This window comes from Budorcas taxicolor, chromosome X, assembly GCF_023091745.1.
Source record: "Budorcas taxicolor isolate Tak-1 chromosome X, Takin1.1, whole genome shotgun sequence".
Classification (NCBI taxonomy): Eukaryota; Metazoa; Chordata; class Mammalia; order Artiodactyla; family Bovidae; genus Budorcas; species Budorcas taxicolor.
In genome coordinates this window covers 138,726,135-138,747,592 of record NC_068935.1, presented here as the reverse complement: position 1 = coordinate 138,747,592, position 21,458 = coordinate 138,726,135, and positions in this window count along the sequence as shown.

Genomic DNA, 21,458 nt, shown 5'->3' with positions numbered 1-21,458 from the left:
TCTGCCCTGGGCCAGAATTGCCCAGGCTTGCCTCGCTGCTAGGCTTGCTGCCCAGGAAAGAGCAGGCTGTGCGATGCTGGGAGAGGCCACTGGCGCCTTCCTGGCCTCAGCTCCACTCCTGCCTTGCCTTTGCATCTAGGCCCCGGGCGTCTTGGGGAAGCCTTAGGAGCCGGTGGCTTGCACACTGCCAAGCCCTCCAGCAGTGAGGCCTCTCGTAGAGGGGAGGGGAGGGCAAGTGCAGGGCTCCTCCTGCGGTTGCTTGGCCGCCCAGACTCAGCGCCGCACGGAGAGCACAAGGCTCCCAGGTCCCCTGGCTCTGGTCTGCAGCCCCACACTCCCGGAGGCTGACTCCGTGGGCGCCCAGCAGTTGCCTGACAGACGTCATGTCCCTAGTGCTCTGCTCCCCAGCAGAGACGTGTGCAGGTGGTGGGGCCTGCCCCTGCGTGTCTGGGCTCCCGCCGGCAGCCCCAGCTCCAGGGAAGCAGCCCCTGAGGCAAGACCTGTAGGAGGCGCGGGGCGCCCCCGCCTGGAAGCCTAGTGCACAGCACGCGGGAAGAGAGCCTCCTCGGGAGGAGAGGAGGCAGCCCAGCTGCGTGCCTCTGCAATCACTCCTTGGGCGGAACCCAGTGAGCCTCCAGTACGGCAGAGCTCCAGCTCTGCTCAGAGGCCCGATCTGGCAGAGTTGCTGGCGTGAGGCTGCTCTGCCCTGGGCGAGCCTTGCCCAGATTGCCTCGCTGCTAGGCTTCCTGCCCGGGAAGGAGCAGGCTGCGCGAGACAGGCAGACGCTCCTGGCGCCTTCCTGGCCTCAGCTCCACTCCTGCCTTGCCTTTGCACCTAGTCCCCAGGCGTCCTTGCGGAGGGCTTAGGGGCCGGTGGGGTGCACGCTGCCAAGCTCTCCAGCCGTGAGAGCTCTGTCATAGGGAAGGGAATGGCAAGTGCAGGGCTCCTCCAGCGGTCGCTTGGCCGCCCAGACTCAGCACAGCACGGAGAGCACCAGGCTTCCCAGGGCCCCTGGCTGTGGTCTGCAGCCCCACACACCCGGAGGCTGACTCCGTGAGCGCCGAGAAGGTGCCTGACAGACGTCATTTCCCTAGTGCTCTCCCAACCAGCAGAGACGTGTGCAGGTGGTTGGGGCCTGCCCCTGCGTGTCTGGGCTCCCGCCGGCAGCCCCAGCTCCAGGGAAGCAGCCCCTGTGCCAAGACCTGCAGGAGGCGTGGGGCGTCCCTGCCTGGAAGCCAAGTGCACAGTGCGCTTGGAAGCGAGCCTCCTTGGGAAGAGTGGAGGGAGCCAAGCCGCGTGCAGCTGCAATCCCTGCTTGGGCCGAGCCGAGTGTGCCTCCAGTACGGCAGAGCTCCAGCTCTGCTCAGAGGCCGGGTCTAGTCAAGTGCCTTGCGCGAGGCTGCTCTGCCCTGGGCGAGAATTGCCCAGGCTTGCCTCGCTGCTAGGCTTGCTGCCCAGGAAAGAGCAGGCTGTGCGATGCTGGGAGAGGCCACTGGCGCCTTCCTGGCCTCAGCTCCACTCCTGCCTTGCCTTTGCATCTAGGCCCCGGGCGTCTTGGGGAAGCCTTAGGAGCCGGTGGCTTGCACACTGCCAAGCCCTCCAGCAGTGAGGCCTCTCGTAGAGGGGAGGGGAGGGCAAGTGCAGGGCTCCTCCTGCGGTTGCTTGGCCGCCCAGACTCAGCGCCGCACGGAGAGCACAAGGCTCCCAGGTCCCCTGGCTCTGGTCTGCAGCCCCACACTCCCGGAGGCTGACTCCGTGGGCGCCCAGCAGTTGCCTGACAGACGTCATGTCCCTAGTGCTCTGCTCCCCAGCAGAGACGTGTGCAGGTGGTGGGGCCTGCCCCTGCGTGTCTGGGCTCCCGCCGGCAGCCCCAGCTCCAGGGAAGCAGCCCCTGAGGCAAGACCTGTAGGAGGCGCGGGGCGCCCCCGCCTGGAAGCCTAGTGCACAGCACGCGGGAAGAGAGCCTCCTCGGGAGGAGAGGAGGCAGCCCAGCTGCGTGCCTCTGCAATCACTCCTTGGGCGGAACCCAGTGAGCCTCCAGTACGGCAGAGCTCCAGCTCTGCTCAGAGGCCCGATCTGGCAGAGTTGCTGGCGTGAGGCTGCTCTGCCCTGGGCGAGCCTTGCCCAGATTGCCTCGCTGCTAGGCTTCCTGCCCGGGAAGGAGCAGGCTGCGCGAGACAGGCAGACGCTCCTGGCGCCTTCCTGGCCTCAGCTCCACTCCTGCCTTGCCTTTGCACCTAGTCCCCAGGCGTCCTTGCGGAGGGCTTAGGGGCCGGTGGGGTGCACGCTGCCAAGCTCTCCAGCCGTGAGAGCTCTGTCATAGGGAAGGGAATGGCAAGTGCAGGGCTCCTCCAGCGGTCGCTTGGCCGCCCAGACTCAGCACAGCACGGAGAGCACCAGGCTTCCCAGGGCCCCTGGCTGTGGTCTGCAGCCCCACACACCCGGAGGCTGACTCCGTGAGCGCCCAGAAGGTGCCTGACAGACGTCATTTCCCTAGTGCTCTCCCAACCAGCAGAGACGTGTGCAGGTGGTTGGGGCCTGCCCCTGCGTGTCTGGGCTCCCGCCGGCAGCCCCAGCTCCAGGGAAGCAGCCCCTGTGCCAAGACCTGCAGGAGGCGTGGGGCGTCCCTGCCTGGAAGCCAAGTGCACAGTGCGCTTGGAAGCGAGCCTCCTTGGGAAGAGTGGAGGGAGCCAAGCCGCGTGCAGCTGCAATCCCTGCTTGGGCCGAGCCGAGTGTGCCTCCAGTACGGCAGAGCTCCAGCTCTGCTCAGAGGCCGGGTCTAGTCAAGTGCCTTGCGCGAGGCTGCTCTGCCCTGGGCGAGAATTGCCCAGGCTTGCCTCGCTGCTAGGCTTGCTGCCCAGGAAAGAGCAGGCTGTGCGATGCTGGGAGAGGCCACTGGCGCCTTCCTGGCCTCAGCTCCACTCCTGCCTTGCCTTTGCATCTAGGCCCCGGGCGTCTTGGGGAAGCCTTAGGAGCCGGTGGCTTGCACACTGCCAAGCCCTCCAGCAGTGAGGCCTCTCGTAGAGGGGAGGGGAGGGCAAGTGCAGGGCTCCTCCAGCGGTTGCTTGGCCGCCCAGACTCAGCGCCGCACGGAGAGCACAAGGCTCCCAGGTCCCCTGGCTCTGGTCTGCAGCCCCACACTCCCGGAGGCTGACTCCGTGGGCGCCCAGCAGTTGCCTGACAGACGTCATGTCCCTAGTGCTCTGCTCCCCAGCAGAGACGTGTGCAGGTGGTGGGGCCTGCCCCTGCGTGTCTGGGCTCCCGCCGGCAGCCCCAGCTCCAGGGAAGCAGCCCCTGAGGCAAGACCTGTAGGAGGCGCGGGACGCCCCCGCCTGGAAGCCTAGTGCACAGCACGCGGGAAGAGAGCCTCCTCGGGAGGAGAGGAGGCAGCCCAGCTGCGTGCCTCTGCAATCACTCCTTGGGCGGAACCCAGTGAGCCTCCAGTACGGCAGAGCTCCAGCTCTGCTCAGAGGCCCGATCTGGCAGAGTTGCTGGCGTGAGGCTGCTCTGCCCTGGGCGAGCCTTGCCCAGATTGCCTCGCTGCTAGGCTTCCTGCCCGGGAAGGAGCAGGCTGCGCGAGACAGGCAGACGCTCCTGGCGCCTTCCTGGCCTCAGCTCCACTCCTGCCTTGCCTTTGCACCTAGTCCCCAGGCGTCCTTGCGGAGGGCTTAGGGGCCGGTGGGGTGCACGCTGCCAAGCTCTCCAGCCGTGAGAGCTCTGTCATAGGGAAGGGAATGGCAAGTGCAGGGCTCCTCCAGCGGTCGCTTGGCCGCCCAGACTCAGCACAGCACGGAGAGCACCAGGCTTCCCAGGGCCCCTGGCTGTGGTCTGCAGCCCCACACACCCGGAGGCTGACTCCGTGAGCGCCCAGAAGGTGCCTGACAGACGTCATTTCCCTAGTGCTCTCCCAACCAGCAGAGACGTGTGCAGGTGGTTGGGGCCTGCCCCTGCGTGTCTGGGCTCCCGCCGGCAGCCCCAGCTCCAGGGAAGCAGCCCCTGTGCCAAGACCTGCAGGAGGCGCGGGGCGTCCCTGCCTGGAAGCCAAGTGCACAGTGCGCTTGGAAGCGAGCCTCCTTGGGAAGAGTGGAGGGAGCCAAGCCGCGTGCAGCTGCAATCCCTGCTTGGGCCGAGCCGAGTGTGCCTCCAGTACGGGAGAGCTCCAGCTCTGCTCAGAGGCCGGATCTAGTCAAGTGCCTTGCGCGAGGCTGCTCTGCCCTGGGCGAGACTTGCCCAGGCTTGCCTCGCTGCTAGGCTTGCTGCCCAGGAAGGAGCAGGCTGTGCGATGCTGGGAGAGGCCACTGGCGCCTTTCTGGCCTCAGCTCCACTCCTGCCTTGCCTTTGCATCTAGGCCCCGGGCGTCCTTGGGGAAGGCTTAGGAGCCGGTGTCTTGCGCACTGCCAAGCCCTCCAGCAGTGAGGCCTCTCGTAGAGGGGAGGGGAGGGCAAGTGCAGGGTTCCTCCAGCGGGTGCTTGTCCGCCCAGACTCAGCGCCGCACGGAGAGCACAAGGCTCCCAGGTCCCCTGGCTGTGGTCTGCAGCCCCACACTCCCGGAGGCTGACTCCGTGGGCGCCCAGAAGGTGCCTGACAGACGTCATGTCCCTAGCTAGCGCTCTGCTCCCCAGCAGAGACGTGTGCAGGTGGTGGGGCCTGCCTCTGCGTGTCTGGGTTCCCGCTGGCAGCCCCAGCTCCAGGGAAGCAGCCCCTGAGGCAAGACCTGTAGGAGGCGCGGGGCGCCCCCCCTGGAAGCCTAGTGCACAGCATGCGGGAAGCGAGCCTCCTCGGGAGAAGAGGAGGCAGCCCAGCTGCGTGCGTCTGCAATCACTCCTTGGGCGGAGCCCAGTGAGCCTCCAGTACGGCAGAGCTCCAGCTCTGCTCAGAGGCCCGATCTGGCAGAGTTGCTGGCGTGAGGCTGCTCTGCCCTGGGCGAGCCTTGCCCAGACTTGCCTCGCTGCTAGGCTTCCTGCCCGGGAAGGAGCAGGCTGCGCGAGACAGGCAGACACTCCTGGCGCCTTCCTGGCCTCAGCTCCACTCCTGCCTTGCCTTTGCACCTAGTCCCCAGGCGTCCTTGCGGAGGGCTTAGGGGCCGGTGGGGTGCACGCTGCCAAGCCCTCCAGCCATGAGAGCTCTGTCATAGGGAAGGGAATGGCAAGTGCAGGGCTCCTCCAGCGGTCGCTTGGCCGCCCAGACTCAGCACAGCACGGAGAGCACCAGGCTTCCCAGGGACCCTGGCTGTGGTCTGCAGCCCCACACACCCGGAGGCTGACTCCGTGAGCGCCCAGAAGGTGCCTGACAGACGTCATTTCCCTAGTGCTCTCCCAACCAGCAGAGACGTGTGCAGGTGGTTGGGGCCTGCCCCTGCGTGTCTGGGCTCCCGCCGGCAGCCCCAGCTCCAGGGAAGCAGCCCCTGTGCCAAGACCTGCAGGAGGCGTGGGGCGTCCCTGCCTGGAAGCCAAGTGCACAGTGCGCTTGGAAGCGAGCCTCCTTGGGAAGAGTGGAGGGAGCCAAGCCGCGTGCAGCTGCAATCCCTGCTTGGGCCGAGCCGAGTGTGCCTCCAGTACGGCAGAGCTCCAGCTCTGCTCAGAGGCCGGGTCTAGTCAAGTGCCTTGCGCGAGGCTGCTCTGCCCTGGGCGAGAATTGCCCAGGCTTGCCTCGCTGCTAGGCTTGCTGCCCAGGAAAGAGCAGGCTGTGCGATGCTGGGAGAGGCCACTGGCGCCTTCCTGGCCTCAGCTCCACTCCTGCCTTGCCTTTGCATCTAGGCCCCGGGCGTCTTGGGGAAGCCTTAGGAGCCGGTGGCTTGCACACTGCCAAGCCCTCCAGCAGTGAGGCCTCTCGTAGAGGGGAGGGGAGGGCAAGTGCAGGGCTCCTCCAGCGGTTGCTTGGCCGCCCAGACTCAGCGCCGCACGGAGAGCACAAGGCTCCCAGGTCCCCTGGCTCTGGTCTGCAGCCCCACACTCCCGGAGGCTGACTCCGTGGGCGCCCAGCAGTTGCCTGACAGACGTCATGTCCCTAGTGCTCTGCTCCCCAGCAGAGACGTGTGCAGGTGGTGGGGCCTGCCCCTGCGTGTCTGGGCTCCCGCCGGCAGCCCCAGCTCCAGGGAAGCAGCCCCTGAGGCAAGACCTGTAGGAGGCGCGGGACGCCCCCGCCTGGAAGCCTAGTGCACAGCACGCGGGAAGAGAGCCTCCTCGGGAGGAGAGGAGGCAGCCCAGCTGCGTGCCTCTGCAATCACTCCTTGGGCGGAACCCAGTGAGCCTCCAGTACGGCAGAGCTCCAGCTCTGCTCAGAGGCCCGATCTGGCAGAGTTGCTGGCGTGAGGCTGCTCTGCCCTGGGCGAGCCTTGCCCAGATTGCCTCGCTGCTAGGCTTCCTGCCCGGGAAGGAGCAGGCTGCGCGAGACAGGCAGACGCTCCTGGCGCCTTCCTGGCCTCAGCTCCACTCCTGCCTTGCCTTTGCACCTAGTCCCCAGGCGTCCTTGCGGAGGGCTTAGGGGCCGGTGGGGTGCACGCTGCCAAGCTCTCCAGCCGTGAGAGCTCTGTCATAGGGAAGGGAATGGCAAGTGCAGGGCTCCTCCAGCGGTCGCTTGGCCGCCCAGACTCAGCACAGCACGGAGAGCACCAGGCTTCCCAGGGCCCCTGGCTGTGGTCTGCAGCCCCACACACCCGGAGGCTGACTCCGTGAGCGCCCAGAAGGTGCCTGACAGACGTCATTTCCCTAGTGCTCTCCCAACCAGCAGAGACGTGTGCAGGTGGTTGGGGCCTGCCCCTGCGTGTCTGGGCTCCCGCCGGCAGCCCCAGCTCCAGGGAAGCAGCCCCTGTGCCAAGACCTGCAGGAGGCGCGGGGCGTCCCTGCCTGGAAGCCAAGTGCACAGTGCGCTTGGAAGCGAGCCTCCTTGGGAAGAGTGGAGGGAGCCAAGCCGCGTGCAGCTGCAATCCCTGCTTGGGCCGAGCCGAGTGTGCCTCCAGTACGGGAGAGCTCCAGCTCTGCTCAGAGGCCGGATCTAGTCAAGTGCCTTGCGCGAGGCTGCTCTGCCCTGGGCGAGACTTGCCCAGGCTTGCCTCGCTGCTAGGCTTGCTGCCCAGGAAGGAGCAGGCTGTGCGATGCTGGGAGAGGCCACTGGCGCCTTTCTGGCCTCAGCTCCACTCCTGCCTTGCCTTTGCATCTAGGCCCCGGGCGTCCTTGGGGAAGGCTTAGGAGCCGGTGTCTTGCGCACTGCCAAGCCCTCCAGCAGTGAGGCCTCTCGTAGAGGGGAGGGGAGGGCAAGTGCAGGGTTCCTCCAGCGGGTGCTTGTCCGCCCAGACTCAGCGCCGCACGGAGAGCACAAGGCTCCCAGGTCCCCTGGCTGTGGTCTGCAGCCCCACACTCCCGGAGGCTGACTCCGTGGGCGCCCAGAAGGTGCCTGACAGACGTCATGTCCCTAGCTAGCGCTCTGCTCCCCAGCAGAGACGTGTGCAGGTGGTGGGGCCTGCCTCTGCGTGTCTGGGTTCCCGCTGGCAGCCCCAGCTCCAGGGAAGCAGCCCCTGAGGCAAGACCTGTAGGAGGCGCGGGGCGCCCCCCCTGGAAGCCTAGTGCACAGCATGCGGGAAGCGAGCCTCCTCGGGAGAAGAGGAGGCAGCCCAGCTGCGTGCGTCTGCAATCACTCCTTGGGCGGAGCCCAGTGAGCCTCCAGTACGGCAGAGCTCCAGCTCTGCTCAGAGGCCCGATCTGGCAGAGTTGCTGGCGTGAGGCTGCTCTGCCCTGGGCGAGCCTTGCCCAGACTTGCCTCGCTGCTAGGCTTCCTGCCCGGGAAGGAGCAGGCTGCGCGAGACAGGCAGACACTCCTGGCGCCTTCCTGGCCTCAGCTCCACTCCTGCCTTGCCTTTGCACCTAGTCCCCAGGCGTCCTTGCGGAGGGCTTAGGGGCCGGTGGGGTGCACGCTGCCAAGCCCTCCAGCCATGAGAGCTCTGTCATAGGGAAGGGAATGGCAAGTGCAGGGCTCCTCCAGCGGTCGCTTGGCCGCCCAGACTCAGCACAGCACGGAGAGCACCAGGCTTCCCAGGGACCCTGGCTGTGGTCTGCAGCCCCACACACCCGGAGGCTGACTCCGTGAGCGCCCAGAAGGTGCCTGACAGACGTCATTTCCCTTGTGCTCTCCCAACCAGCAGAGACGTGTGCAGGTGGTTGGGGCCTGCCCCTGCGTGTCTGGGCTGCCGCCCACAGCCTCCGCTCAGGGGAAGCAGCCCCTGTGCCAAGACCTGCAGGAGGCGCGGGGCGTCCCTGCCTGGAAGCCAAATGCACAGTCCGCTTGGAAGCGAGCCTCCTTGGGAAGAGTCGAGGGAGCTAAGCCGCGTGCAGCTGCAATCCCTGCTTGGGCCGAGCCGAGTGTGCCTCCAGTACGGCAGAGCTCCAGCTCTGCTCAGAGGCCGGGTCTAGTCAAGTGCCTTGCGCGAGGCTGCTCTGCCCTGGGCGAGAATTGCCCAGGCTTGCCTCGCTGCTAGGCTTGCTGCCCAGGAAAGAGCAGGCTGTGCGATGCTGGGAGAGGCCACTGGCGCCTTCCTGGCCTCAGCTCCACTCCTGCCTTGCCTTTGCATCTAGGCCCCGGGCGTCTTGGGGAAGCCTTAGGAGCCGGTGGCTTGCACACTGCCAAGCCCTCCAGCAGTGAGGCCTCTCGTAGAGGGGAGGGGAGGGCAAGTGCAGGGCTCCTCCAGCGGTTGCTTGGCCGCCCAGACTCAGCGCCGCACGGAGAGCACAAGGCTCCCAGGTCCCCTGGCTCTGGTCTGCAGCCCCACACTCCCGGAGGCTGACTCCGTGGGCGCCCAGCAGTTGCCTGACAGACGTCATGTCCCTAGTGCTCTGCTCCCCAGCAGAGACGTGTGCAGGTGGTGGGGCCTGCCCCTGCGTGTCTGGGCTCCCGCCGGCAGCCCCAGCTCCAGGGAAGCAGCCCCTGAGGCAAGACCTGTAGGAGGCGCGGGGCGCCCCCGCCTGGAAGCCTAGTGCACAGCACGCGGGAAGAGAGCCTCCTCGGGAGGAGAGGAGGCAGCCCAGCTGCGTGCCTCTGCAATCACTCCTTGGGCGGAACCCAGTGAGCCTCCAGTACGGCAGAGCTCCAGCTCTGCTCAGAGGCCCGATCTGGCAGAGTTGCTGGCGTGAGGCTGCTCTGCCCTGGGCGAGCCTTGCCCAGATTGCCTCGCTGCTAGGCTTCCTGCCCGGGAAGGAGCAGGCTGTGCGAGACAGGCAGACGCTCCTGGCGCCTTCCTGGCCTCAGCTCCACTCCTGCCTTGCCTTTGCACCTAGTCCCCAGGCGTCCTTGCGGAGGGCTTAGGGGCCGGTGGGGTGCACGCTGCCAAGCTCTCCAGCCGTGAGAGCTCTGTCATAGGGAAGGGAATGGCAAGTGCAGGGCTCCTCCAGCGGTCGCTTGGCCGCCCAGACTCAGCACAGCACGGAGAGCACCAGGCTTCCCAGGGCCCCTGGCTGTGGTCTGCAGCCCCACACACCCGGAGGCTGACTCCGTGAGCGCCGAGAAGGTGCCTGACAGACGTCATTTCCCTAGTGCTCTCCCAACCAGCAGAGACGTGTGCAGGTGGTTGGGGCCTGCCCCTGCGTGTCTGGGCTCCCGCCGGCAGCCCCAGCTCCAGGGAAGCAGCCCCTGTGCCAAGACCTGCAGGAGGCGTGGGGCGTCCCTGCCTGGAAGCCAAGTGCACAGTGCGCTTGGAAGCGAGCCTCCTTGGGAAGAGTGGAGGGAGCCAAGCCGCGTGCAGCTGCAATCCCTGCTTGGGCCGAGCCGAGTGTGCCTCCAGTACGGCAGAGCTCCAGCTCTGCTCAGAGGCCGGGTCTAGTCAAGTGCCTTGCGCGAGGCTGCTCTGCCCTGGGCGAGAATTGCCCAGGCTTGCCTCGCTGCTAGGCTTGCTGCCCAGGAAAGAGCAGGCTGTGCGATGCTGGGAGAGGCCACTGGCGCCTTCCTGGCCTCAGCTCCACTCCTGCCTTGCCTTTGCATCTAGGCCCCGGGCGTCTTGGGGAAGCCTTAGGAGCCGGTGGCTTGCACACTGCCAAGCCCTCCAGCAGTGAGGCCTCTCGTAGAGGGGAGGGGAGGGCAAGTGCAGGGCTCCTCCTGCGGTTGCTTGGCCGCCCAGACTCAGCGCCGCACGGAGAGCACAAGGCTCCCAGGTCCCCTGGCTCTGGTCTGCAGCCCCACACTCCCGGAGGCTGACTCCGTGGGCGCCCAGCAGTTGCCTGACAGACGTCATGTCCCTAGTGCTCTGCTCCCCAGCAGAGACGTGTGCAGGTGGTGGGGCCTGCCCCTGCGTGTCTGGGCTCCCGCCGGCAGCCCCAGCTCCAGGGAAGCAGCCCCTGAGGCAAGACCTGTAGGAGGCGCGGGGCGCCCCCGCCTGGAAGCCTAGTGCACAGCACGCGGGAAGAGAGCCTCCTCGGGAGGAGAGGAGGCAGCCCAGCTGCGTGCCTCTGCAATCACTCCTTGGGCGGAACCCAGTGAGCCTCCAGTACGGCAGAGCTCCAGCTCTGCTCAGAGGCCCGATCTGGCAGAGTTGCTGGCGTGAGGCTGCTCTGCCCTGGGCGAGCCTTGCCCAGATTGCCTCGCTGCTAGGCTTCCTGCCCGGGAAGGAGCAGGCTGCGCGAGACAGGCAGACGCTCCTGGCGCCTTCCTGGCCTCAGCTCCACTCCTGCCTTGCCTTTGCACCTAGTCCCCAGGCGTCCTTGCGGAGGGCTTAGGGGCCGGTGGGGTGCACGCTGCCAAGCTCTCCAGCCGTGAGAGCTCTGTCATAGGGAAGGGAATGGCAAGTGCAGGGCTCCTCCAGCGGTCGCTTGGCCGCCCAGACTCAGCACAGCACGGAGAGCACCAGGCTTCCCAGGGCCCCTGGCTGTGGTCTGCAGCCCCACACACCCGGAGGCTGACTCCGTGAGCGCCGAGAAGGTGCCTGACAGACGTCATTTCCCTAGTGCTCTCCCAACCAGCAGAGACGTGTGCAGGTGGTTGGGGCCTGCCCCTGCGTGTCTGGGCTCCCGCCGGCAGCCCCAGCTCCAGGGAAGCAGCCCCTGTGCCAAGACCTGCAGGAGGCGTGGGGCGTCCCTGCCTGGAAGCCAAGTGCACAGTGCGCTTGGAAGCGAGCCTCCTTGGGAAGAGTGGAGGGAGCCAAGCCGCGTGCAGCTGCAATCCCTGCTTGGGCCGAGCCGAGTGTGCCTCCAGTACGGCAGAGCTCCAGCTCTGCTCAGAGGCCGGGTCTAGTCAAGTGCCTTGCGCGAGGCTGCTCTGCCCTGGGCGAGAATTGCCCAGGCTTGCCTCGCTGCTAGGCTTGCTGCCCAGGAAAGAGCAGGCTGTGCGATGCTGGGAGAGGCCACTGGCGCCTTCCTGGCCTCAGCTCCACTCCTGCCTTGCCTTTGCATCTAGGCCCCGGGCGTCTTGGGGAAGCCTTAGGAGCCGGTGGCTTGCACACTGCCAAGCCCTCCAGCAGTGAGGCCTCTCGTAGAGGGGAGGGGAGGGCAAGTGCAGGGCTCCTCCAGCGGTTGCTTGGCCGCCCAGACTCAGCGCCGCACGGAGAGCACAAGGCTCCCAGGTCCCCTGGCTCTGGTCTGCAGCCCCACACTCCCGGAGGCTGACTCCGTGGGCGCCCAGCAGTTGCCTGACAGACGTCATGTCCCTAGTGCTCTGCTCCCCAGCAGAGACGTGTGCAGGTGGTGGGGCCTGCCCCTGCGTGTCTGGGCTCCCGCCGGCAGCCCCAGCTCCAGGGAAGCAGCCCCTGAGGCAAGACCTGTAGGAGGCGCGGGGCGCCCCCGCCTGGAAGCCTAGTGCACAGCACGCGGGAAGAGAGCCTCCTCGGGAGGAGAGGAGGCAGCCCAGCTGCGTGCCTCTGCAATCACTCCTTGGGCGGAACCCAGTGAGCCTCCAGTACGGCAGAGCTCCAGCTCTGCTCAGAGGCCCGATCTGGCAGAGTTGCTGGCGTGAGGCTGCTCTGCCCTGGGCGAGCCTTGCCCAGATTGCCTCGCTGCTAGGCTTCCTGCCCGGGAAGGAGCAGGCTGCGCGAGACAGGCAGACGCTCCTGGCGCCTTCCTGGCCTCAGCTCCACTCCTGCCTTGCCTTTGCACCTAGTCCCCAGGCGTCCTTGCGGAGGGCTTAGGGGCCGGTGGGGTGCACGCTGCCAAGCTCTCCAGCCGTGAGAGCTCTGTCATAGGGAAGGGAATGGCAAGTGCAGGGCTCCTCCAGCGGTCGCTTGGCCGCCCAGACTCAGCACAGCACGGAGAGCACCAGGCTTCCCAGGGCCCCTGGCTGTGGTCTGCAGCCCCACACACCCGGAGGCTGACTCCGTGAGCGCCCAGAAGGTGCCTGACAGACGTCATTTCCCTAGTGCTCTCCCAACCAGCAGAGACGTGTGCAGGTGGTTGGGGCCTGCCCCTGCGTGTCTGGGCTCCCGCCGGCAGCCCCAGCTCCAGGGAAGCAGCCCCTGTGCCAAGACCTGCAGGAGGCGCGGGGCGTCCCTGCCTGGAAGCCAAGTGCACAGTGCGCTTGGAAGCGAGCCTCCTTGGGAAGAGTGGAGGGAGCCAAGCCGCGTGCAGCTGCAATCCCTGCTTGGGCCGAGCCGAGTGTGCCTCCAGTACGGGAGAGCTCCAGCTCTGCTCAGAGGCCGGATCTAGTCAAGTGCCTTGCGCGAGGCTGCTCTGCCCTGGGCGAGACTTGCCCAGGCTTGCCTCGCTGCTAGGCTTGCTGCCCAGGAAGGAGCAGGCTGTGCGATGCTGGGAGAGGCCACTGGCGCCTTTCTGGCCTCAGCTCCACTCCTGCCTTGCCTTTGCATCTAGGCCCCGGGCGTCCTTGGGGAAGGCTTAGGAGCCGGTGTCTTGCGCACTGCCAAGCCCTCCAGCAGTGAGGCCTCTCGTAGAGGGGAGGGGAGGGCAAGTGCAGGGTTCCTCCAGCGGGTGCTTGTCCGCCCAGACTCAGCGCCGCACGGAGAGCACAAGGCTCCCAGGTCCCCTGGCTGTGGTCTGCAGCCCCACACTCCCGGAGGCTGACTCCGTGGGCGCCCAGAAGGTGCCTGACAGACGTCATGTCCCTAGCTAGCGCTCTGCTCCCCAGCAGAGACGTGTGCAGGTGGTGGGTCCTGCCTCTGCGTGTCTGGGTTCCCGCTGGCAGCCCCAGCTCCAGGGAAGCAGCCCCTGAGGCAAGACCTGTAGGAGGCGCGGGGCGCCCCCGCCTGGAAGCCTAGTGCACAGCATGCGGGAAGCGAGCCTCCTCGGGAGAAGAGGAGGCAGCCCAGCTGCGTGCGTCTGCAATCACTCCTTGGGCGGAGCCCAGTGAGCCTCCAGTACGGCAGAGCTCCAGCTCTGCTCAGAGGCCCGATCTGGCAGAGTTGCTGGCGTGAGGCTGCTCTGCCCTGGGCGAGCCTTGCCCAGACTTGCCTCGCTGCTAGGCTTCCTGCCCGGGAAGGAGCAGGCTGCGCGAGACAGGCAGACACTCCTGGCGCCTTCCTGGCCTCAGCTCCACTCCTGCCTTGCCTTTGCACCTAGTCCCCAGGCGTCCTTGCGGAGGGCTTAGGGGCCGGTGGGGTGCACGCTGCCAAGCCCTCCAGCCATGAGAGCTCTGTCATAGGGAAGGGAATGGCAAGTGCAGGGCTCCTCCAGCGGTCGCTTGGCCGCCCAGACTCAGCACAGCACGGAGAGCACCAGGCTTCCCAGGGACCCTGGCTGTGGTCTGCAGCCCCACACACCCGGAGGCTGACTGCGTGAGCGCCCAGAAGGTGCCTGACAGACGTCATTTCCCTTGTGCTCTCCCAACCAGCAGAGACGTGTGCAGGTGGTTGGGGCCTGCCCCTGCGTGTCTGGGCTGCCGCCCACAGCCTCCGCTCAGGGGAAGCAGCCCCTGTGCCAAGACCTGCAGGAGGCGCGGGGCGTCCCTGCCTGGAAGCCAAATGCACAGTCCGCTTGGAAGCGAGCCTCCTTGGGAAGAGTCGAGGGAGCTAAGCCGCGTGCAGCTGCAATCCCTGCTTGGGCCGAGCCGAGTGTGCCTCCAGTACGGCAGAGCTCCAGCTCTGCTCAGAGGCCGGGTCTAGTCAAGTGCCTTGCGCGAGGCTGCTCTGCCCTGGGCGAGAATTGCCCAGGCTTGCCTCGCTGCTAGGCTTGCTGCCCAGGAAAGAGCAGGCTGTGCGATGCTGGGAGAGGCCACTGGCGCCTTCCTGGCCTCAGCTCCACTCCTGCCTTGCCTTTGCATCTAGGCCCCGGGCGTCTTGGGGAAGCCTTAGGAGCCGGTGGCTTGCACACTGCCAAGCCCTCCAGCAGTGAGGCCTCTCGTAGAGGGGAGGGGAGGGCAAGTGCAGGGCTCCTCCAGCGGTTGCTTGGCCGCCCAGACTCAGCGCCGCACGGAGAGCACAAGGCTCCCAGGTCCCCTGGCTCTGGTCTGCAGCCCCACACTCCCGGAGGCTGACTCCGTGGGCGCCCAGCAGTTGCCTGACAGACGTCATGTCCCTAGTGCTCTGCTCCCCAGCAGAGACGTGTGCAGGTGGTGGGGCCTGCCCCTGCGTGTCTGGGCTCCCGCCGGCAGCCCCAGCTCCAGGGAAGCAGCCCCTGAGGCAAGACCTGTAGGAGGCGCGGGGCGCCCCCGCCTGGAAGCCTAGTGCACAGCACGCGGGAAGAGAGCCTCCTCGGGAGGAGAGGAGGCAGCCCAGCTGCGTGCCTCTGCAATCACTCCTTGGGCGGAACCCAGTGAGCCTCCAGTACGGCAGAGCTCCAGCTCTGCTCAGAGGCCCGATCTGGCAGAGTTGCTGGCGTGAGGCTGCTCTGCCCTGGGCGAGCCTTGCCCAGATTGCCTCGCTGCTAGGCTTCCTGCCCGGGAAGGAGCAGGCTGCGCGAGACAGGCAGACGCTCCTGGCGCCTTCCTGGCCTCAGCTCCACTCCTGCCTTGCCTTTGCACCTAGTCCCCAGGCGTCCTTGCGGAGGGCTTAGGGGCCGGTGGGGTGCACGCTGCCAAGCTCTCCAGCCGTGAGAGCTCTGTCATAGGGAAGGGAATGGCAAGTGCAGGGCTCCTCCAGCGGTCGCTTGGCCGCCCAGACTCAGCACAGCACGGAGAGCACCAGGCTTCCCAGGGCCCCTGGCTGTGGTCTGCAGCCCCACACACCCGGAGGCTGACTCCGTGAGCGCCCAGAAGGTGCCTGACAGACGTCATTTCCCTAGTGCTCTCCCAACCAGCAGAGACGTGTGCAGGTGGTTGGGGCCTGCCCCTGCGTGTCTGGGCTCCCGCCGGCAGCCCCAGCTCCAGGGAAGCAGCCCCTGTGCCAAGACCTGCAGGAGGCGCGGGGCGTCCCTGCCTGGAAGCCAAGTGCACAGTGCGCTTGGAAGCGAGCCTCCTTGGGAAGAGTGGAGGGAGCCAAGCCGCGTGCAGCTGCAATCCCTGCTTGGGCCGAGCCGAGTGTGCCTCCAGTACGGGAGAGCTCCAGCTCTGCTCAGAGGCCGGATCTAGTCAAGTGCCTTGCGCGAGGCTGCTCTGCCCTGGGCGAGACTTGCCCAGGCTTGCCTCGCTGCTAGGCTTGCTGCCCAGGAAGGAGCAGGCTGTGCGATGCTGGGAGAGGCCACTGGCGCCTTTCTGGCCTCAGCTCCACTCCTGCCTTGCCTTTGCATCTAGGCCCCGGGCGTCCTTGGGGAAGGCTTAGGAGCCGGTGTCTTGCGCACTGCCAAGCCCTCCAGCAGTGAGGCCTCTCGTAGAGGGGAGGGGAGGGCAAGTGCAGGGTTCCTCCAGCGGGTGCTTGTCCGCCCAGACTCAGCGCCGCACGGAGAGCACAAGGCTCCCAGGTCCCCTGGCTGTGGTCTGCAGCCCCACACTCCCGGAGGCTGACTCCGTGGGCGCCCAGAAGGTGCCTGACAGACGTCATGTCCCTAGCTAGCGCTCTGCTCCCCAGCAGAGACGTGTGCAGGTGGTGGGTCCTGCCTCTGCGTGTCTGGGTTCCCGCTGGCAGCCCCAGCTCCAGGGAAGCAGCCCCTGAGGCAAGACCTGTAGGAGGCGCGGGGCGCCCCCGCCTGGAAGCCTAGTGCACAGCATGCGGGAAGCGAGCCTCCTCGGGAGAAGAGGAGGCAGCCCAGCTGCGTGCGTCTGCAATCACTCCTTGGGCGGAGCCCAGTGAGCCTCCAGTACGGCAGAGCTCCAGCTCTGCTCAGAGGCCCGATCTGGCAGAGTTGCTGGCGTGAGGCTGCTCTGCCCTGGGCGAGCCTTGCCCAGACTTGCCTCGCTGCTAGGCTTCCTGCCCGGGAAGGAGCAGGCTGCGCGAGACAGGCAGACACTCCTGGCGCCTTCCTGGCCTCAGCTCCACTCCTGCCTTGCCTTTGCACCTAGTCCCCAGGCGTCCTTGCGGAGGGCTTAGGGGCCGGTGGGGTGCACGCTGCCAAGCCCTCCAGCCATGAGAGCTCTGTCATAGGGAAGGGAATGGCAAGTGCAGGGCTCCTCCAGCGGTCGCTTGGCCGCCCAGACTCAGCACAGCACGGAGAGCACCAGGCTTCCCAGGGACCCTGGCTGTGGTCTGCAGCCCCACACACCCGGAGGCTGACTGCGTGAGCGCCCAGAAGGTGCCTGACAGACGTCATTTCCCTTGTGCTCTCCCAACCAGCAGAGACGTGTGCAGGTGGTTGGGGCCTGCCCCTGCGTGTCTGGGCTGCCGCCCACAGCCTCCGCTCAGGGGAAGCAGCCCCTGTGCCAAGACCTGCAGGAGGCGCGGGGCGTCCCTGCCTGGAAGCCAAATGCACAGTCCGCTTGGAAGCGAGCCTCCTTGGGAAGAGTCGAGGGAGCTAAGCCGCGTGCAGCTGCAATCCCTGCTTGGGCCGAGCCGAGTGTGCCTCCAGTACGGCAGAGCTCCAGCTCTGCTCAGAGGCCGGGTCTAGTCAAGTGCCTTGCGCGAGGCTGCTCTGCCCTGGGCGAGAATTGCCCAGGCTTGCCTCGCTGCTAGGCTTGCTGCCCAGGAAAGAGCAGGCTGTGCGATGCTGGGAGAGGCCACTGGCGCCTTCCTGGCCTCAGCTCCACTCCTGCCTTGCCTTTGCATCTAGGCCCCGGGCGTCTTGGGGAAGCCTTAGGAGCCGGTGGCTTGCACACTGCCAAGCCCTCCAGCAGTGAGGCCTCTCGTAGAGGGGAGGGGAGGGCAAGTGCAGGGCTCCTCCAGCGGTTGCTTGGCCGCCCAGACTCAGCGCCGCACGGAGAGCACAAGGCTCCCAGGTCCCCTGGCTCTGGTCTGCAGCCCCACACTCCCGGAGGCTGACTCCGTGGGCGCCCAGCAGTTGCCTGACAGACGTCATGTCCCTAGTGCTCTGCTCCCCAGCAGAGACGTGTGCAGGTGGTGGGGCCTGCCCCTGCGTGTCTGGGCTCCCGCCGGCAGCCCCAGCTCCAGGGAAGCAGCCCCTGAGGCAAGACCTGTAGGAGGCGCGGGGCGCCCCCGCCTGGAAGCCTAGTGCACAGCACGCGGGAAGAGAGCCTCCTCGGGAGGAGAGGAGGCAGCCCAGCTGCGTGCCTCTGCAATCACTCCTTGGGCGGAACCCAGTGAGCCTCCAGTACGGCAGAGCTCCAGCTCTGCTCAGAGGCCCGATCTGGCAGAGTTGCTGGCGTGAGGCTGCTCTGCCCTGGGCGAGCCTTGCCCAGATTGCCTCGCTGCTAGGCTTCCTGCCCGGGAAGGAGCAGGCTGCGCGAGACAGGCAGACGCTCCTGGCGCCTTCCTGGCCTCAGCTCCACTCCTGCCTTGCCTTTGCACCTAGTCCCCAGGCGTCCTTGCGGAGGGCTTAGGGGCCGGTGGGGTGCACGCTGCCAAGCTCTCCAGCCGTGAGAGCTCTGTCATAGGGAAGGGAATGGCAAGTGCAGGGCTCCTCCAGCGGTCGCTTGGCCGCCCAGACTCAGCACAGCACGGAGAGCACCAGGCTTCCCAGGGCCCCTGGCTGTGGTCTGCAGCCCCACACACCCGGAGGCTGACTCCGTGAGCGCCCAGAAGGTGCCTGACAGACGTCATTTCCCTAGTGCTCTCCCAACCAGCAGAGACGTGTGCAGGTGGTTGGGGCCTGCCCCTGCGTGTCTGGGCTCCCGCCGGCAGCCCCAGCTCCAGGGAAGCAGCCCCTGTGCCAAGACCTGCAGGAGGCGCGGGGCGTCCCTGCCTGGAAGCCAAGTGCACAGTGCGCTTGGAAGCGAGCCTCCTTGGGAAGAGTGGAGGGAGCAAGCCGCGTGCAGCTGCAATCCCTGCTTGGGCCGAGCCGAGTGTGCCTCCAGTACGGGAGAGCTCCAGCTCTGCTCAGAGGCCGGATCTAGTCAAGTGCCTTGCGCGAGGCTGCTCTGCCCTGGGCGAGACTTGCCCAGGCTTGCCTCGCTGCTAGGCTTGCTGCCCAGGAAGGAGCAGGCTGTGCGATGCTGGGAGAGGCCACTGGCGCCTTTCTGGCCTCAGCTCCACTCCTGCCTTGCCTTTGCATCTAGGCCCCGGGCGTCCTTGGGGAAGGCTTAGGAGCCGGTGTCTTGCGCACTGCCAAGCCCTCCAGCAGTGAGGCCTCTCGTAGAGGGGAGGGGAGGGCAAGTGCAGGGTTCCTCCAGCGGGTGCTTGTCCGCCCAGACTCAGCGCCGCACGGAGAGCACAAGGCTCCCAGGTCCCCTGGCTGTGGTCTGCAGCCCCACACTCCCGGAGGCTGACTCCGTGGGCGCCCAGAAGGTGCCTGACAGACGTCATGTCCCTAGCTAGCGCTCTGCTCCCCAGCAGAGACGTGTGCAGGTGGTGGGGCCTGCCTCTGCGTGTCTGGGTTCCCGCTGGCAGCCCCAGCTCCAGGGAAGCAGCCCCTGAGGCAAGACCTGTAGGAGGCGCGGGGCGCCCCCGCCTGGAAGCCTAGTGCACAGCATGCGGGAAGCGAGCCTCCTCGGGAGAAGAGGAGGCAGCCCAGCTGCGTGCGTCTGCAATCACTCCTTGGGCGGAGCCCAGTGAGCCTCCAGTACGGCAGAGCTCCAGCTCTGCTCAGAGGCCCGATCTGGCAGAGTTGCTGGCGTGAGGCTGCTCTGCCCTGGGCGAGCCTTGCCCAGACTTGCCTCGCTGCTAGGCTTCCTGCCCGGGAAGGAGCAGGCTGCGCGAGACAGGCAGACACTCCTGGCGCCTTCCTGGCCTCAGCTCCACTCCTGCCTTGCCTTTGCACCTAGTCCCCAGGCGTCCTTGCGGAGGGCTTAGGGGCCGGTGGGGTGCACGCTGCCAAGCCCTCCAGCCATGAGAGCTCTGTCATAGGGAAGGGAATGGCAAGTGCAGGGCTCCTCCAGCGGTCGCTTGGCCGCCCAGACTCAGCACAGCACGGAGAGCACCAGGCTTCCCAGGGACCCTGGCTGTGGTCTGCAGCCCCACACACCCGGAGGCTGACTGCGTGAGCGCCCAGAAGGTGCCTGACAGACGTCATTTCCCTTGTGCTCTCCCAACCAGCAGAGACGTGTGCAGGTGGTTGGGGCCTGCCCCTGCGTGTCTGGGCTGCCGCCCACAGCCTCCGCTCAGGGGAAGCAGCCCCTGTGCCAAGACCTGCAGGAGGCGCGGGGCGTCCCTGCCTGGAAGCCAAATGCACAGTCCGCTTGGAAGCGAGCCTCCTTGGGAAGAGTCGAGGGAGCTAAGCCGCGTGCAGCTGCAATCCCTGCTTGGGCCGAGCCGAGTGTGCCTCCAGTACGGCAGAGCTCCAGCTCTGCTCAGAGGCCGGGTCTAGTCAAGTGCCTTGCGCGAGGCTGCTCTGCCCTGGGCGAGAATTGCCCAGGCTTGCCTCGCTGCTAGGCTTGCTGCCCAGGAAAGAGCAGGCTGTGCGATGCTGGGAGAGGCCACTGGCGCCTTCCTGGCCTCAGCTCCACTCCTGCCTTGCCTTTGCATCTAGGCCCCGGGCGTCTTGGGGAAGCCTTAGGAGCCGGTGGCTTGCACACTGCCAAGCCCTCCAGCAGTGAGGCCTCTCGTAGAGGGGAGGGGAGGGCAAGTGCAGGGCTCCTCCAGCGGTTGCTTGGCCGCCCAGACTCAGCGCCGCACGGAGAGCACAAGGCTCCCAGGTCCCCTGGCTCTGGTCTGCAGCCCCACACTCCCGGAGGCTGACTCCGTGGGCGCCCAGCAGTTGCCTGACAGACGTCATGTCCCTAGTGCTCTGCTCCCCAGCAGAGACGTGTGCAGGTGGTGGGGCCTGCCCCTGCGTGTCTGGGCTCCCGCCGGCAGCCCCAGCTCCAGGGAAGCAGCCCCTGAGGCAAGACCTGTAGGAGGCGCGGGGCGCCCCCGCCTGGAAGCCTAGTGCACAGCACGCGGGAAGAGAGCCTCCTCGGGAGGAGAGGAGGCAGCCCAGCTGCGTGCCTCTGCAATCACTCCTTGGGCGGAACCCAGTGAGCCTCCAGTACGGCAGAGCTCCAGCTCTGCTCAGAGGCCCGATCTGGCAGAGTTGCTGGCGTGAGGCTGCTCTGCCCTGGGCGAGCCTTGCCCAGATTGCCTCGCTGCTAGGCTTCCTGCCCGGGAAGGAGCAGGCTGCGCGAGACAGGCAGACGCTCCTGGCGCCTTCCTGGCCTCAGCTCCACTCCTGCCTTGCCTTTGCACCTAGTCCCCAGGCGTCCTTGCGGAGGGCTTAGGGGCCGGTGGGGTGCACGCTGCCAAGCTCTCCAGCCGTGAGAGCTCTGTCATAGGGAAGGGAATGGCAAGTGCAGGGCTCCTCCAGCGGTCGCTTGGCCGCCCAGACTCAGCACAGCATGGAGAGCACCAGGCTTCCCAGGGCCCCTGGCTGTGGTCTGCAGCCCCACACACCCGGAGGCTGACTCCGTGAGCGCCGAGAAGGTGCCTGACAGACGTCATTTCCCTAGTGCTCTCCCAACCAGCAGAGACGTGTGCAGGTGGTTGGGGCCTGCCCCTGCGTGTCTGGGCTCCCGCCGGCAGCCCCAGCTCCAGGGAAGCAGCCCCTGTGCCAAGACCTGCAGGAGGCGTGGGGCGTCCCTGCCTGGAAGCCAAGTGCACAGTGCACTTGAAAGCGAGCCTCCTTGGGAAGAGTGGAGGGAGCCAAGCCGCGTGCAGCTGCAATCCCTGCTTGGGCCGAGGCGAGTGTGCCTCCAGTACGGCAGAGCTCCAGCTCTGCTCAGAGGCCGGATTTGTCAAGTGCCTTGCGCGAGGCTGCTCTGCCCTGGGCGAGACTTGCCCAGGCTTGCCTCGCTGCTAGGCTTGCTGCCCAGGAAGGAGCAGGCTGTGCGATGCTGGGAGAGGCCACTGGCGCCTTCCTGGCCTCAGCTCCACTCCTGCCTTGCCTTTGCATCTAGGCCCCGGGCGTCCTTGGGGAAGGCTTAGGAGCCGGTGGCTTGCACACTGCCAAGCCCTCCAGCAGTGAGGCCTCTGGTAGAGGGGAGGGGAGGGCAAGTGCAGGGCTACTCCAGCGGTTGGTTGGCCTCCCAGACTCAGCGCCGCACGGAGAGCACAAGGCTCCCAGGTCCCCTGGCTCTGGTCTGCAGCCCCACACTCCCGGAGGCTGACTCCGTGGGCGCCCAGCAGGTGCCTGACAGACGTCATG